Consider the following 15423-nt stretch of genomic DNA (forward strand, 5'->3'; position numbering starts at 1 on the left):
ATTAAAAAAAAAACTTTCGCCGGAAGCTAACAAGGGAACTTTAGCAGCGAAGAAGTAGATCTGTAGGGAATAGAGAACGTCGTCCGATTGCTGAAAATTATTTATTATGTTTATCACTCAAAACTCCTGAAAAAGAAATTTCATATAGATAGAAAATAAGATTCTTTTAAAAGAAAAAACATTTTGAATGAAACTAAAAATATTGTCATTGATTTTCCTAAAGCCATAAACAAAACGCGGCTTTTTACAGTTTATTCATAAGTACACGTACGGTGTGTGCATACATATTATAAAAATAAAATGTACAAGAATGAGCAAGATAATAGATAATACTTTGAATGGTTCTATCCAGCTTTACTAAATAGAGATCTAGAAACATTATCACAGGTTACTCTGAGGCACAATGCCAGCGGTCTGTACCGTACACAAGTCTCAACACAGGAGGTATATTAGAACGGCTAAATCGATTGATGACTAGATTTAAATTACACTTCAGCCCTGTTTTGGTCCAACATAGCATTGAGACATTTCTACAGTATTACAGTTTAAAAGATATTACATTAAATTGGTAAAAAATAGACACAGTTGTAGGTGTAATCGTGATCTATACTCCCTCACCCCATCCCCGTCCCCCTACTTATACCACACCACACAACACCCGGGTATTCCTTAAAGTGTCCAGATGTTATGCAACACAATTAACAATGCAGAAATACAGATCATAACAGTTCCTCCCCCACCCTACCAGTGTGTCCTTTTACTTTGGACAGCAAAAAATATAAATCACAATAATATCACAAAGATGTAAAATTAATTGAATTCCGTTTATAGGCAAATACTTCCTAAAAAGCTGTTAAAATTTAGTGCAATTTTACAGAATTTTGCTAATTTGAATAATGTTCTAAAGTTTTCAGTGTTAAACACTGCTTTCATTTTAGTAGTTTTATGATTTTCAATAATATCAATAGGAATGCATTTCTTTCTTTCTCTTTTAAAATAATAGCATTAAAAACACAGTGATCCTGATTATAAAATTTGTTTATACTACACAACTCCCACATACAGTCATCTCTTCCGATGCTAAAAAAGGGGTCCAGTGATTTCTTTTAGATATTCTATAATTAGAAACTTTGGCAAGAAATAGAGTTAACCCAACTTTGCTTGAACAGATCATACATGTACTAAGTATTGTTCACCAATTTTGCAAAATTACAATTTTAATGTAAATATCGGTGTAGTTCATGATTGAAAAAAAAAAACAATGATTCAGTTTTTTTTTCGATTTTTTATAGTCAGTTTGAGCGGAAAATATCAAAATACTGTGCATACAACAACAATTTATACAAAATGGCATTTATAATTATTTTCCAGAACAAAAACAGTCATTCGAGCTTTAGTAAGAATTTCAGCAGGTTCTACCTGGCTCGCTATACAGTATAGTTTTTTACGTGGTTTTCTTAAAATGGAGTATATATTTATAAAACTGAATGTATAAGGTCTCCGCAATATCATACTTAACAAATCTATACAAGGCTATTGGATCAACAATACTGTCAAATCACTTAAGGTGTATATCTTATAGTAGTGCCAATTTCCTGGCATTTTGTGTAACTCCAGCATTACCTTATTAGCTTGTTCTATCAATACATTTTTGCCTTATCGAAGCTACAGCTACTAGCAACGATCATACTGAAACACACAAAATCATCAACTACTGACAAATGTTCCCTTAAACTTAATACAGATTTGTTTCTTTGCTTCTTTGCTGAATTTTACCAGTATTATGCTGAAAATTGATCTTTCTTTATAACGAGTTTACCTGTAGTTGTATATTTGAAAGTAATCAATATCTCTCAAGTAATCAAGTAATTGTGTCCTAATTTGCGAGTAACACTTGAAAGGCGATAGGTGTAAACTGCGAGTTACGCTACACTTTTTTCATAACTGAAAGGCGACAGGTATATTTGCGGCAACCCTACACTTTTTCACAAATGAACTGTTAAGTAATGCCGCTTTGACAGATATGAATGTTACAGTTTGACACCTAGCCAATTTAACCCGCCACTTCAAGAATCATTAGGTAATTTTATTGTTTTAAATAACGCAGGTCATATCCTAACATACATGAATGTCTAAGGTGGAAAGGTGAAAGAAGAACACTTCTTCGTATCTTTTTTATAAATGAAAGAGAAAAATGATTTTTCTACAAAAAAAACATCATCAACTAAATAAATAAATAAAATAAAAAAAAGATATTCTGCAATATTTGGTGGCTGAATACAACAACTGAGAACAGAAATTAGTGTGTTGCATGTCATGTATTTTTCTTCCTCTTAAAATCACGGAATACGGTTCCTGCCACTTTGAATCTCCCTTCGCCAACACGCAACAATGCGAAAATTATTGCATCGTCTCTTGTCCAAAAACATAAGTCTATTTATTCAAAAACGAATAAATCAGTTTATGTACTCGGGGTCCTCTATCTTTCACACTTGCGAAATAAAATTTAGTACACTTAACCTACCACACAGTTATAATTTAGTTCTCTAAACCTTTAGCTTTGTATGATTTCTCACGCGTAGCTTTTATCATTACACCGTCTATAATTTATGCGATTACACAAAAAAACGTTAATTTTCTGTAACCCAAACCCTAGTTTTCCCGCCCTTATTTCGATTTTAGAATTTCATCAATAAACTAAAACTTGTTAGCCAATTTCATTTTCAATGCTACTTTTCTGGATATAATATTATGCAGGATGTCTTTTTACCCAGTCTTTTTTGATTCAGGCGTCGTTTTTGCCCCAACTTTGTTTAAATGTGTTTTTCTTAGTTGCATTTTTCTTGTTTATATTCTAGTCATTACTTTGTTCCGTAATTTTAGATAATAAATGACATTTTCAGTTCAGTTCGTGTTTCTTATTTTCTTTAAACAAATGAACTCGTCCTTGGCGACATTCCCCGGTGTACATAAATGTCCTTAGAACAGCGGACACATTTTTATACAACCTTGTCAGGCATACGTATGTTTTTAACAGCACAGAAAGTGGCGTCAGAAAAAAATTAAAGTAAACAGGCAAAACCAGAAAACAAAAAATCGCATTTGCATTGGTCTATTGTCAGGGGTAACGTGCAGGGGTCACCACATCTAAATGTATGTACGTGGACTTCATTTCGGTTTGCTAATAGGACGTCAATTTTAAGCATTTCGTTTAGCAAGTTGAAAAATGCCTGAGCTTTAGCACGACATGTCAGCTTTTCATTTACGAAAGGATATTTTAACTCGGAATAAAAACAAAACCCATAGGGGTCCGTAATTTCCCGGGTCAGGTCAGCTTAGTCTTGGCCAGCACCCGACCGAATATAACAAGTTTGGCCATTTTCTGATACCTGTCCTGAGCTCTGATGTCATCATATTGACTTATAAGTAGCTAAAATGTAAAGATAAATTTGACAAAAAATCGGCAGATATAGGCAAAATGACACCTTTAAAAGCTACAGCCGATGTTTTGTCAAAATTTTATAGCAGTGTCATATTAAACATGTTGTAATTTTGCAAGGGTACATTTTCCGAATAAAACAGAATTGTGTACACAGGCATTTATATATTCAATGGGTTAAAAAGGTGCTTATAGATCTTAATGAATATCTCTAATATTGATACTGGGCTGCATGTTGCCAGTCTGTTGCCGAATTCCATCATTTAAGCACAACATTGCAGTTTTCAATTCACGGCCATGATCATGAGCACGTTACACTCATGAGATTCTCCTGACCTTTTGCTTACGCATAGCGCCAAATCCAATACGTTTGTATGTATCCTTTAAACGCTTCCTATGGCTTATCCAACGGGACCTTTCACATTAACTTGCACATTTGCACGCATGAGCAGAGTCGCATTAAAAATAGCTTACTTTGGTCCGAGTATGTTTTACGAATAAAAAAAAAGATTTGTTTACATTTCAGTGGAATATAAAGATGTTCATAGATCTTAATGAATATCTCTTATATTAATACTGGGGTGAATGTTGTCAGTCTGTTGTCTGTTTTAGGCCTGTCTTTCTTTTAAAGGAGTTCATCACAATATTTTGTGCGCAGCTCAATCGCGCAGCAAGCGATAACCACTGTAAAGTTCAGGATTCGCCGCCGAAAATGCATAATTGTCGAATATGCAGCGCACTCGCTCAAAAAATATCGTATGTACTGACAATATAGGTCGTGCATCCATATTTTACCTGTAAAAGTGATGGTGTTTTATTGGAGGAGTAGTGGTAGGAAGTGCTCGAATGGAATACATTGTGGACAGCCAATTTGAAAGTAAACTATTTCGTCCAGTAATGTTGCAGCCGACTCCAAATCAAATAAAATTCCAGAAAATCTTAATGAGGTCTATCTCCTTCAAGTTCAAATGTGACTTCCTTAAAATGTTGTTATACCTTTTTTGTGCCCAATCCCGCATTTCACGTAGTAAGACAAGAGTTATGGCCCTTGACAGTCAAATTGTACATAAAGGGTCTAAACATTTGTGTCGCATATACCTCAAAAGTATATGCGCCAAGAGTCATGAAATCATACAAGAATTAAATTCAGCATGAAGTTGTGCACAAGTGCTTTTATTTGAGGTTTTACTCAGTAAAAAAGATTTATGTCCCTTGACGTGGACAAATATATACGTAAATGGCATGTGAAAGCTTGTGTAGCACGTTTCTCAAAAAGTATTTGACCTAGAGGCATGCAACCTTAAAGGAGCATTAGTCCGCATGTGAGTAAAAAAAATAGTTATGAAACTGATTATAACATTGTGCAATTTGTTTTGTAAGAAAAAAAATGTTCATAATTTTTAGGTGGGTGGGGTAATGAAAAAGTACTTTTGTGGGTGGAGTGAATATTTTTTAATTTTTCTTGAAAACAAGCACGGGTTGATACTATTTTTTTGGGGTTAGATTTTTTTGTCTTAGTTCTAGCTTACATTATATAAAATTTGGTAAAATTCTGTCCGCTAGATTTTTCATATCATTAAGAAATACTTCGTGTTTTTCTCAGTTTCAGATACCTTCGACATCTGTCAAGAGTAATTTTTCTGAGTTAATATATCTATATGTTGACATTTTATGCATATTTATAGTGGTTTCATTATTTGTGATGCATAAACAGTAACATCAGAGTGAAACTTTGAATAAATATATGTTTGCAGTAGTTTTATTATGACATGTATGTATTGTTTCTTCAGACAAAAATACCGATTTGGTGTTCTTAATAAACTTTGAATATTGAAAAAAGAAGCACGGGTACCTATCATTTTTATTTTTTATTTTAACTTGTCATACATCAATCTATAAATATGCAAAGTTACAAAAAATTCTGTCAGCTAGTAATAATTGTGAAAAACATCTTTAAGCCGTATGTTGCTTTATTTTACAGAAGGCCAAAATTCATCATATACAACTTTGAAATATCGTGTTGCTATGTTGCTAAACCAATGTCTTTCATGTTTTCTCCCGTTTTTACAATATATCATGTTATAACAAAACATTTCCTTTAAAGATTATAATAAAAAATGGGCTCATCCCACAAAGTCTTGATACCTTGATATGTAAGTACATTTTTACTTAGTTGCGTTTTAACTAGTGACGAATTCCAACTAACTACTTCTCCAAAAGCATGGTTGAGACAACGGATATCAATCTTCTCTACAGTCAAACCTGTGGTAAAGAAAAGCTCCGAATAAAGGTCATAAAGCCTGCTTATTTTCTCTTCCCGTTTTGCCAAAAATAATTCCTTTTCCTGTGTTGAGAGACCTCCTATCATCAAAGGCCACCATTTTCATTTCCTAAGTGAGGTTTTTAAAGACGAGTTTGACTGTGTATTAATTTTCCAGGCCAACCAATAAACTAAATACTATTAAAGTAGAGAAAGTAGTAAAATTTGCATCAAAATTTATTAAACATCACTGAGTACTACAACGTGTGTAAAATATACAGCTGCGCATTAAAATTTAGGAAAATATTTGTCATATAATAAAGATTGTATATATAAGTGCAACATATCACTTGTTCGGTCCAAGTAATCTAATGCGGAAATAAAAGTCACACCATGACTAATGATTAATTAGCAACATTTTGAATATTTGTCTCCTTGTGATGCACATTTCGTACAAGCACTATTAATATATTCAAAGTGAACACCGTAGCCAATTCTATTAATAGACATGTTAATTTATCATGTATGCCTACTGGAACTAACAGTCTTTGGATGATAACTTTGTAAGCATTAGCAAATATAGTAGACTCGTTTTGAATAAGATTGTTCGCAAGGTGTAATATAACGTGCAAACACGTATCGTCGAGAGAGAACTTCATTATAATTTCCCATGTATATTTGCAACAATACTTGTCGATGAAGAGTCTATAAGCCTCGGTCTAAGCATACAATTATATTTTTAGCCGAAGTATAGACTGTTTCTTCCGACCATGAATTTTCCTCTAAAACGTGTGTATATTTAGGAAAGCTATAGATTATACAAAACCAGCTTTTAATAAGTGTTTGTATTACAGGTAAATTTTTAGAGTTTTAAGACTAGGCAAAATGTTCACATATATATAAGCTTATTCATTTGGTATCTTACTTGAAGAAACTAAGGTATATATGAACAATTAAAATCAAATTAGTACATCTACTTGTTCTTTGTTTTAAATCAAGTTATGCTGCAAAAAAACTTTAAAGACATGCAGTATATGTACAACAGAATAGCGAGACGAACAATATACAGAACTGAGTACTACTATTAAGTGTATCATATATTATTTAAAAGTTTATCAACAGAGGATACGATGCAAAAATCGTGAAGCAAAATGCATTTTTAGTGATTGACCCCTCTACAGTTAATCGCTACGCTTTCCTATTTGATGGTGTGATGACTAATAAACTGTAAGACTCCATGATGCTTTTCTCCTAAATCCTACATGCATCGGACGGAGGGAGTTGAATTTTGTCTTGCAGCTTTCTTAGTCGTGCCCTTAAAAGTTAGGCTCTTGGTGCTCTGACTTCAGTCAAGTTGTTGAGTACATTGGTGTAATTATACCTTAGATTCACCTTAATTTTATGTTTTACTTAATTATTTTTGCGCTAATGTTAGAGTCTTTCTCAGCGCGGATTTTATTTACATTGTGTTATCTAACTTGTTGAAAATAGGGTAAGTGCGAGGTTAGCATGCCCTAAACGCGTTTAAACCCCCAGTTTCCATTATATAGGTTACTGACCGTTCCAAGGCGGTGCCCCTATTTTCAACTGGTTTTCTGTCTGTCTTGTATTGTCTGTTGCGTATGTTGTCTTGTTTGTTGTAAGCGTTTTTTCCTCCTCCTCACTATCGCCCCCACCCCCGCCTTTTCCCCTCGCATTTGCGCTCCTTTCTGCACCCCCCTCCCTCTTTACTTTGAGTTAGTTTTCGTGGCTCCCCTTAGTTTGGCTGCCGGAATCCTAAGGCGGTACACGATTGTTTTTTCCTGCTTATAGGGGTGTGTTTGTGCTTGTGAGTCTAAAGCGATGCCCTACTGTGTTCTTGTATCTTACTTGTCTGTTTTTCTATGTTAGTTAGTTGGGTGTGGTTGTGTTTATCTTTGGTACATGAATGTCTGCGCTATTGTGGTTTACGTTGTCCTGTAACTGTGATTAAGGAACGTAGCATTCCCTTTGTATATTCATCCTTGTTCTACTTTCCCCTTCAACTTCCTCCCCCACCCCAGTGGCCCACCCCCAACTTTTTTATCCCTTACCACCCCCCGCAACCCCCTCTACCTATATTTGGCATAAATATATTGTACGAGGGTTGTTCGATATGTAATGTGTATTGTACTACAACACGATCAAAATGAGCACGATTTCAGCGATACTGATACACATCGATAGCTCTATTCAATACGTTTACAATAGTATATACATGAATCTTTAGTTAAACACAGTTTTAAAATAATCTTCATTTCAATAGAGCCAGTCGATGACCACTGTTGTAAAAATGATTGGAAAACGTGTTGAGAATATTGAAGAAATTAGAACTTACATAAAAGTTCGCACAAAACTCGGTCATTCGGTAAAGTAGACTTTTACTGAATTGGGTTTATGGGTCCCATAACGTATCTTATGTGACAGTTCGTAGGTGGAGAAAGAAATCTTATAGTGGCTGTTTAAAGATGCTACAAAGTCAGGACGACCGGTGACCGCAACAGGTAAGACCATTCTCAAAAATTTAGGGAAATAATTGAAAAAGATGGCAGATATACGATTCGCGATATTGCAAAAGCTGGCATATCACTATCGAGAGTACATTTCATTCTGAAGCGTATTTTGAAAGTAAGAAAGATTTCTGCCAGATGGATACCTCATCTATTGACAGATGAACAAAAAGGGTACGCGTACAAACGGCCAAACAATTGATCAAACAGCTTCCAAAGTTCAACCAAAGGCAATTTGCAAACATTGTTACTGGTGACGAGACATGGGTGCACTAATTCGAACCAATTAGGAAAATTGGAAACAAGATATGTCTAACCAAACACGGTAGACGGCCTGTAGTTGCTAAAATGACAATGAACACAAATAAGGTCCTCTATGCTATATTCTTAGATATAGCCATACAAGTTCCGGTGCCGAAGGGCAAAAGTGTCACTGGTCGGTATTACCGTGATGCTGTACTAAAAAAGCTCAAGAGATATTATCCGAAAAGACGTTCAGTGACAGGATTTCAACATGTTTGTCTATTGCATGATAATGCTCTAGCACATACATCTGAAATTGTAAAGCAATTTCTGAAGTCGGAGAAGGTAACCGTTTTGCCACACCCACCGTACTCTCCAGATCTAGCCCCATGCGACATTTTCCTTTTTCCAAAACTGAAAAAGTTCTTATCTGGTCATCGATATAACTCCAGGCAAGCCCTTGGCTCAGCCGTCAGCCAGTGTCTCGGAGGTATACCCAAAACAGCCTACCGTGACACATTTCAGAAGTTGATTCACAGACTGAAGTTATGTATTTCCAACCGCGTAGAATACTTTGAAAGAATGTAAAGCTTCTTTTTTGTTGTGGGCCTACTTTGCAAATGAATGGCTCTAAGGCTGTGTGTTTTGGTGCTCTTTGCTTCCGAGAAATCTACCCTTACCTATTATCTTTTGTCTATATAGAAAGACATAAGAAAGAAAGAAGGACATACATTTTTATCACTCTTCCCCTTCATGATTCTTTCATAAAGGTCACAGACAGCGAAGAATATGGAAATCAGAAATTTGAATAAAGCGAAAGCTTGTATTATTTCACAAAGATAATTTTCATACAAATTTAGAAGTAAAAAGTGTTAGCTCGAAAAGATAAATTATACATTGCCCTAAAATAATTTTTCAAGTGTACCTGAATATTACTGACAATGACGGGAACTCGTATTGTATCCAGCTGTATCGACTTGACGTGCGATATCTATAACAAACTGATATGACAGTTTACATTTCTAACGTATAGTTCTTCAGACCTTTAGTAACACACAATAAATACGGCTATGGTGCCTAAAAATTATCTTTTAAAATTTAGAATAATGTAATTTACAAGAGCAAAGCTTTTCTTGTCCGTATGGTAAATATCATACTACTATGTGCACAAATAACGTATCACATTTTGGATCCAAGGGAACAAAGGAAAAACATTGTTAAAGAAAACATGACACCTTACTGATGTATCGCGATAATTGTCTATTTTGTGCACAGGAACATGCCTTTAAACGACTGAGGTTAAAGTGTTGTTAATTATCTTTTTTTTTAAACTCGGGTTAAATTACACACTGTAATTCTCTTGTAAGAAACATCTAAAAGCCTTACATTTGTATTATTTTTATTTTTGCTTTTTGTTATTTAAACCATTGACGGAAAAATCTTGCCTCGTTCATATAATAGCGTTATAAATCAAAACCATTGCATTTCAAACGGACAGGTATGCTTGTTACATTTGCTTTTATTGCGGTCTTTGTTAAGTAAATAAGACAGAATTTGTTTTAATTTAGAAAGATGTCCTAATTAACTAAATTATTCAACACCTTTTTGTCGCGATTTAAAAATTCTAGCGTTCAAAAAATATATCATACGTTAATGATACACGGAGAGTAGCGTAGGTTTTCTGCAGGTATGTATCGTCTCTTAGCTTTTCTAGTTGAAAATTGATACTAACGCTGATAAACCTATAAAACAAATGATTAAACACTAGAATGATAGTTTTTGTTATAAGACAATGCCTTCTATTAAAATCTTCAGGAGATGTTTTTAATATTCGATTATTTCGTTCCTTGATACATTTATAAAAGGGTAAATTATATTCGCTCCTCAGGATTCTGCATTAATTTGTTACTTATTTTGTTTTGTTGTTTTTTACGTCACACCGTCCTATGGCGACTTTCGAACCTGTGATGGTAGACCCCGGGTTCCCCTCCGTATATTTTTCATCATGGGCGTGCACCTGGGTACAACCGCCGACCCGCTGGCTTACTAACATGAATAATTCACCTCCACCCCACCCCCACCCCCCTCACTAGTGAGACTCGAACCAACATCGGGGAGATTCTGCTTTTGAAGCTTTCATTGAATGTGAACGACTTTCCTTTCATGTCATTTCACTGAGATGTATCGAATGAGAGGGTTATTCTGGTTTAATTTTGAAAAAAAATCTTTAGACATTTTAATAGAAGGTTTCCCGATTTGTAACCATTTTGGAATTTTGCAAGTTACAAATTTACTGATCAGATTGTCGCTAATTACTAAATTCTGTATGCACACAGACAAGTCTGACGACTGTCGCACTGTATGGAATGTTTAAATTTTTACTGTTAAGTACTGTCGATGATTGTAAGATTATTTACTGGAATCAATGGACGGCTCTTATAGGCAAAAGACGTGAGATGTGCTCGAGTATGCTTTGTAATGAGTGCAGCCATGTAAAGGAGTTATTGGGGCTCACTACTAGCTTTAATAGTTTAGTAAGAAAGAAAAGTGTTTGCCTGAATGTTTATATAATTATATATATAAATTTTTAGACAATAAGTTATCGACTGTTTTTGAACAATATATGCTTTTTAAGTAATTGTAATGATCAATTAAAATTTATGGAAGAGCGTATTAATGTATGTGCACGTCGAATAACGTAAATACGATAACTGATATATTTCACAAATATCAATTAGAAATATAATCTTACTGCAGAAGACGGCAGGTGGTAAATCATAATATTACGTCAGAGTATATAGTGTTTGAAGATAAGATTAACAAGAAAATTACTGCCTTGTCTTACAGAAAATGATGCGCACATGCAATTGCCCAACCGAACACCATTTTATTTATCGCACAACGTCAAGGTCACATATAAGTCAAAATCGACGTCAACAACATAACCGTTCAAGATAGAATGACATACCCCGTAGAGAGTTTTTTATATTCTGGACACATTTCTTTTCAGAACTGCAACAATTACTTTTGATAGGTAGAAAGTGACGTATAAATATGACGGTGATACTTTTCCTTATGGTAGCGATCCTTCCATTTGCTCTAGTGGACGGTTTGCCAGGTTGCTGGGCTGGTCCAACTCCACCGGGGAGGGTGTGCATGTAAGTTTTAATCGGATATCAAATTCAATCTATTATCTACCAATGCATTTTGAGTTCAAAATGCTAAATTTATTGGCAGGTTAGGAAATGAAAATATCACTAGACTAGTGTATTGATCGCGGCATTTTGTTTCACATTACGCTGGTTGTGTTCCTGTTCAGAAGACCATCGTCCTTCGTCCTCGGAATGTGCGAAAATAGCACAACGAATCCAACGTGATACAAAAAGCACTAGGAAATATGTCAAATATCTGACAAATTTCATACTAGACTGATCTAGTAGCTTACATATTAGGATCACTGGATGTCCATTATCTGTCTGTTGTCAACACCTTATTTAAATAACACTCCAAAACAACCAAACCATTTTCAAACATATTTACTGAAAATCTTATAATAGTTCTTTGACTGACTTATTCCACTCTTGACCATCCTTGTAAAATTCCGGTTGTCATGACAAATAATTATTGAAACAAAGGTCAGTGACCACTGGTAAGACTTCAGAATTACTTTATTGGTAAACAATGTTTCAATTTTCTCCTGACCATTCTGCCGCATTATAAAAAAGAAGGTCAATAGGGAGAGGCAAGTTTTCCGTCATTGGGATGGGGAATTAGAGAGACTAGTTTTCCTTATACAGCTGCAAGGGAAATTTTGAAAATCATGTGTTTTCAGCCAATGGCATGATCACAAAATCTTTCTTTGTTGACTGTCAACCTAACCGCTTAAGATCATTAGGTCACTTTTGATAGCACTAGGCGGCCATTGTGCGGCGTTTCCATATATGACTGAGAATATCCTTATGAGAAACTGGTGGCTTTACTTTGCAATAATTTTACAGAAATGATCCTTTGGTGACAAGACCATAAAGTCTGTTCAGATTATTTCGTTTAGATGAATGACAATGTTCAATTAAACAGCGATGGCGATAACTTTTAAATTTATCATGTTAGAAACTGCTGTCATGATTTCAAAATAATTAAACCGAAATTTTCACGAGTGACTGTCTACATATCATTTCGCATCATATAAAAGCCTGCCTGACACGGAAGCGTAGTCCCTTTTCCCAGTTTGGCTATATATTATACTATACTAGCAGAAAAATAAATGCTTTGCGCTCTTATGTAGCATTTCGTAATTCAGATTTATCAATATTGTAAGAAAATATATGGTATTTTCTCTTTTTTATCCGTCCATAGCCCTATCAAAGTGTTAGAAATAAGGAAATAAGGAAAGCTGAGATTAATAATAGATTGATAATTAAAATCTAGTTAAATATAAAGGAAACTGCCTTGTACTTTACCTTGATGTCCATTTGCATCAGGACGGATCACAGGTAAGACAAGGTTACAAGAACAATAATAATTAGCAGCTTCTTTTCCGTTAAGGTGATACGCATGTAAGTTAATGTATGTAGATATATAAATGAATTAGAGAAACGCAGGATATGACAAAGCCTATTTTGGCGCTCACTTGCAAACAGCGTTATACCAAATTGAACATTTACATACCAGTATGTGAGTACAACATTTGTTTTTACACGACATTTGATTTCACTTTCAGAGATAAGAAGATATTAAATGGACAACAATCGCTCGATGTAAGGTATAAAATCCTCTCTAATTATACAGATGTTTGCTGTGATGCGCTGGCATGTACAGACTTTCGTGGCTGCCATTTGAAGGATATTGGATGTGGTCACGGCACAATGACGTCTCAACGTCTACCCTGGGAATTAAAAGAAATAAACCCTCTTGTAAGATGTTATTCCACCGACGCAACAAATCCTGATTTTTACGACTTTTCAGTAATAATCGCCTAGACCAACACAACTATCAAATATAGGAATAAAATGCATTATGCAATATTTTTGATATGATTAAAATAAGTTGCCTTTTAGCTTGACCGTTTATGTGACAAAATAAAAATTAAATTTGTTTTGCCGTTTTGTGTCTTTTCTGACTTGTCGGAATGCATCTTCTTCTTGAATACTCGCAAGAAGTAAACTCAGCCGCATTTAACCCTAATTATAACTATGGTCATATAACGATATGGCATACTTTGTCCATTTGTGAATACATGTAGTTTTTTTAATGTTTTCGTCCACAATAAAAACAATAATTACTTATTAAGTTGTTTTATGAATAACAAATTTACTTAAGTAAAATAAAGTTCTAATCATAGTAATACTTAAGTAAATAATCAGTTTCTTAAACTTATACTTAAGATGCTTTATGAATACGGTATTTGTTGTTAAAACAACAACATTAATTTCAGACAGATACAACATGCACAATTATGTTTAAGTGCTTTTATCTGAAAAACAACACTTTAATCGTACTCACGATGCCATTTTTTTTTCTTACTTAAGTCATTTCTTACGTATCTTAAGTTTAAGCTGTTTTATGAATATGACTTAAGTTTTTACTTAAACTTAAGTTGAAATCACCACAAACTTAAGTAAAATCTTCAACTTAAGTCAGAACTTATACTTAAGATGCTTCATGAATACGGCCCCTGGTCTTAGTTTTAAATTGTTTCTATTCAACACGATGTCGTGATAGATAATAAAGGTAAAAAATAACGGAATTACAAATAGCGATGACGTACATGTAGGTACCTGGGGCCGTATTCATTAGGCATCTTAAGTATAAGAAATTGATTATTTACTTAAGTATTACTCAACACTTTAATCATACACACGACGCCATTTTGTTTTCTGACTTAAGTCATTTCTTATGTATCTTAAGTTTAAGTTTTTTATTTAGACTTAAGCTGGAATCACCACAAACTTAAGTAAAATCTTCAACTTAAGACACAACCTATACTTAAGATGCTTTATGAATACGGCCCCTGGACTGAAAATATGTAGGAGAAATCGACCGTCAGAACCAGTGATAGGATTCAGAAATGTGTAGTTGAATTAAACACTGGGAACCAGCAATAAGACTAAGCTATGTAAGAAGCTTAATATCTTTTCACTGGCTGGTACAATTAGCTGATCACATAACAAATGCAAATATCTGCGCACAAAACAATCGTGCAAATGAAAATAAGTCCATAACTGGTTGATGCTGATCTGGTGTAATAAGCCTAGGTTGATTAATGTGCACTGGCATAATGAACTGTCACATGTCTGTGTTAGACAGTCCGAATCAACCATAACTGGTCAGTGTTGGACCCATAGAATCAGCTTCGGCTAGCCAAAGTAGGACTTTCAGAATGAGCCCTGATGGTCAACAATGATGATATGGTTGTCGTCTGTGTTTACAGTATATCTACCACACATGTTTCCAGGACAATAATATTCCGGACAAACATCAGTCAACCGGTCATTTCTTTGTAAAATTGCAAGTGGGGGGAAGTTTATATCATCGGTTGTTATTAATTAAACTTCCACAATACATACTTCATGGTGACATCATGTGCAACTATTTTCGTAACACCTGTATGTGGAGGTTTTAATGCATACGTTTCATACAGTGTTGCAGAGGGCTGTGACAATTCTTTTCTGATACCTTAACTCTGGTCCTGCGACGTTCAGCTGATAACCTGAACTTACTTTTAAATGCTGAGCCTCTTTCTTTAAAAACTTCTACCATGTTCAGATGATAACCTAAACATACTCTTAATGTATGTAAAACCAGGCCTTCTCTGTTCCGACTACGTTCAGACGATAACTATAACATACCTAATATTTTTCAAAACCAGGCTCTTTCAAGCAGCGCAATGATAGCATTACAAATTCTATTTTGTATAATTACAAAGAGACTGTGATAGGATATAAAAACATCTG

The 15423-nt window shown here is 34.6% G+C and overlaps 1 long non-coding RNA gene across 1 annotated transcript; it reads left to right on the forward strand.

Moving 5' to 3' along the window:
* Positions 1–9993: 9993 nt before the first annotated feature.
* Positions 9994–13564, forward strand: LOC123532264 (uncharacterized). The gene is made up of 3 exons (XR_006682608.2): positions 9994–10157; positions 11481–11628; positions 13191–13564. It is a non-coding gene; the product is annotated as an uncharacterized LOC123532264 (long non-coding RNA).
* The last annotated feature ends 1859 nt before the right edge of the window (positions 13565–15423 follow it).

Source organism: Mercenaria mercenaria, chromosome 11, assembly GCF_021730395.1.
Source record: "Mercenaria mercenaria strain notata chromosome 11, MADL_Memer_1, whole genome shotgun sequence".
NCBI classification, from domain to species: Eukaryota; Metazoa; Mollusca; class Bivalvia; order Venerida; family Veneridae; genus Mercenaria; species Mercenaria mercenaria.